The sequence below is a fragment of the Myotis davidii genome, unplaced genomic scaffold, assembly GCF_000327345.1.
Source record: "Myotis davidii unplaced genomic scaffold, ASM32734v1 scaffold206, whole genome shotgun sequence".
In the NCBI taxonomy this organism is placed as follows: Eukaryota; Metazoa; Chordata; class Mammalia; order Chiroptera; family Vespertilionidae; genus Myotis; species Myotis davidii.
In genome coordinates this window covers 150,737-154,316 of record NW_006297754.1, presented here as the reverse complement: position 1 = coordinate 154,316, position 3,580 = coordinate 150,737, and the positions used below count along the sequence as shown (strand labels likewise).

General features: G+C 43.5%; 1 pseudogene; it reads left to right on the top strand.

The window, feature by feature from the left end:
* Positions 1 to 2,166: 2,166 nt before the first annotated feature.
* On the top strand, positions 2,167 to 2,662 carry LOC102752603 (annotated as a pseudogene).
* The last annotated feature ends 918 nt before the right edge of the window (positions 2,663 to 3,580 follow it).

The window sequence follows — 3,580 nt, the reverse complement described above, 5'->3', positions numbered from 1 at the left end:
TCTGAGTTTTTGTAATATTTTATTAATACTCATATTGCTTTATAGTTATACTAGAGGTCCAATGCATAAAATTCATGCAAGGGGCTTGGCTCTCACAGCCGCAGTGACTTGCCTCAGACCTCACAGCCCAGCTTCATCCAGAAGGTCATCTGAAAGGATGTCTGGAAGGTGATTTGGCTGTCTGGTCTAATTAGCATATTACACTTTTATTATTATAGATACCTGTATGCCTTTATGGGCTATTGAGGAAAGGAATCACTAGTATGTATGTTTTTATATTCCAACAGACAGTGTTTAATATGTTGTTGGACAGCAAAATGTTTGTCAGGTTAAAATAAATATATGGAAGAGAATGGTCTGATAAATGGTGTTTGTGAAACACCTCCTCTCCTTACTTTTTGGGTGTGTTTTTCCCCCATATTGCAATAGTAAGATTTAATTTCTTTATTTCTTCATTCTCCTAAGTTTCTTTTATCGATTTTATTATAGTCCTTAAAAATGCATATCTCATTACTTTCTTCAATTTTCATGTGACATGACATCATTTCCTTCATGCCCCTCATTAGATTATTTAATGTGCTCATCTCATTACACCTTTCCCATCTTGCATCTCATTACACCCCTTAAACATGCACATCTCATTACACAGTCCTTACATATCTCATTGCATGATTCCATTTTTGTGTCTCATTGTCATTTCATTTCTGCATCTTATTACATTAAAACCTAGTTCCCATTATATCTTACATGTTTCGAAAATTTATATACTCTCCTTTCTTTTATGCATCTAATTATAATTCCTCTCCTTTATGTGGCCATCTCATTACACTTTTCCTTTCACCCATCTCATTTCAGCCCTGAAGGATGCCCATCTTATAGGACACTTTCTGAGACAGGTCATTAAACTATCTCACATATTCACCTCATTACAGCTTTTTAACATATATGTCTTATTACATAGAACTCTTCATGAATCTCATTAAAATCTTGGAAGGTACATATCTCATTATCCTCTTGTATCTTATGCATCCTGCATCACAAATACACATCCTATTAAAATATTTCTTTTTATTATTTTAATATGTCCCTTTATTATAACCTACTTATTTGCTAATATTTCAGTACTTCATCACATTTTTGAATTTTTGTGTATAGCAAAAATGACCACATCTCTTTCAAGAAGAAGATTTTCTTAAATAGGTTTCATATGTCTTTAAATGACTATGTTATGCTGATGCATCTCAAACTTGGTATAGTAGGGATGTTAACAGATAGGCAGAAAAGTAAATTCAAATTACTTTGGGTTAATAATACATTTATAAGTGTACCTGGGTTAATAAAAGTAACTAATTAGTTAATAAAAAATTAGCTAAATTTAAAAATTGTGTTATTTCAGGTCAATAGAGCTTTTGTATATGCTGTTAAAGGCTATGCATATTCATGGAGTCTGGCCTGCAGCGTTTCTTAAATGGACCAGCCACATATTCTAGCCACAGACCATATATTAACTGCTTCCAGAACTGTGTCCCATGGAGCACAATTTAATAAAAGTTGCATTGTGATATTTTGTATACATACATACACACCTATATACATGTCTATATACAGTTATATGTTTATTTCTACTGATTTTACTTACAGCCCTGAATTGCTTTCCAGAACTAATGATACTTGCATGAGTGATTCACTGATTAACACCCATTACAGTGGTTCCTCAACTTCGGTGGATAGTGGTGTCACCTGAAGAGCTTAATAAAAATAAACACTGGCCTCATCCTGTTTCAGCAAGGCTGGGCTTTTATGTTCTTCATTAGCTATCCAGGTGATTCTGATAGACACCAAAGTTTGGAAACCACTGCCTTACTGAGCGATTATACATCCTATATAATAAAAGCCCAGCGACCTAAAGGTCCCTAGCCAGGGCTGGCCCCGCTCCCAGCAAGGGGTCAGGGGCGATCAGGCAGGCAGGCAGAGCCCTGTAACCGATCTATCACCTCAAAGAGGGAGACCCAGGCTTCCAGCCACAGCCTGCAGGCAGGACGCTTGGTGGCTGCCACCAGGGACACTGGCAGTGGTGGATGCTGCGGGGTGGGGCTGAAACCACAGGGGCTCCTGAGCGGGCATAGCCCCTGCAGGCTAGCCCAGGCCTCGGGGTCAGTTTCTGCCCGTGGCTTCTGCAGGGCTGGACTGCCACTCCTCCTGCTATGATGCCTGGGCAGATCCCGGACCCTTTCATGACTGCGGGCTCTCTGCCAGGGCTCGGCCCCCTGACTGGACTCCCCAGCTTGGCCCTGACTGCAGAGGAGCTGAAATGCACTGACGTCCACCACATTGGGCCCATGATCACCCCTTTGGGCTTCCTGGAGGTGAAACTGAGCAAGAGGTCTCCACCTGTGAAAAGTGAGCTAGAGGAGGAAGAGCAGAGGAAAAGCCAGAACAAGAAGAAGGAGCAGAAGGAGTTTCTGGAGCAGGAATCTGAGTGGTTGGAGCTCATGAATGCGGAGCTGAACACCCAGATGGAGGAGCTGAAGCAGGAGCGGCAACAGCTCATCCTGATGCTCACTCAACTGGCATCATCCCCACCTGCATCGTCAGGACCAACAGTGTTAAGACCCCCAAGTCAGAAGGCAGCCCACTGCTGGAGCAGCTGGAGAAGAAGTGACCATGGGCGGGGAGCAGGAAGAGGAGGAGGAGGAGGGATCCAGAGGGCTCTTCCTTTGCTGCATGAAAAACTCTTCAATGAGGCTCAGCACAGCCAGCATCGGCCGGTCTTTTTTGTGAAACTCCGATCAGCCACACCAGGGGAAGAAACCCAGGCTGATGAAACCCAGGACCAAGTTCTGAGACCAAAGTAGTCCTGAGGGGGGCCTGTTCTGCCTGGGGCCAGGCTTGCAGGAGGCAGAACAGAGGCTCTGGCTGGATAGACACCCAACCAGGCAGCTGTGGGCACTTCTCCGGCATCTCTGCCAGGGCACCCATCCAAAGGACCTTCGACCAGTCAGGAAAAGCTATGAGTTGTAACCAAAATTAGTCTGAGTATGGAACTCAGAGTGAAACTGCAATCTGCCTGCCCCCAGCCCTGACCCTGACCCTGATCCTGATACAAGGCTGGAGAAGGGCACAGTGCCAGGCCCTGCTGTACCCGCCCACCATGGTCCAGCTCAGTCCTGCCTGGAGTGGCAGCTGGGGTGCACCCTCACCTGCCCTGCTGGAGTTGCTGTGGGCATGAGACACGGGTGCCCTTCCAAAGCACATATTCACTGAATGTGTACAGATTGGCTGTCCTGGCAGGGCTTTCAACGGCACATGTTTTTTTATACTTTTTTTAAAAATATTTTTTACAGAAAAAAAGATTTTATACAAGCAATATATAAATGGATTTCTATAATCACTCGATGTGATACAGTATAAATATGCTATGGTTTGTTTGTTACAAACAGATATTCAGCAGTTATGGCTGTTGTGTGTAACTTCTAAGTACTGTAGTCTCAGGGTGTTGGGGGTGTCAGGAGTGGGGGTGTTGTGCATTTCCATCCTGATAAACCCTTCATAGTACTCAGTTTTGTATCACTCAGTAAAC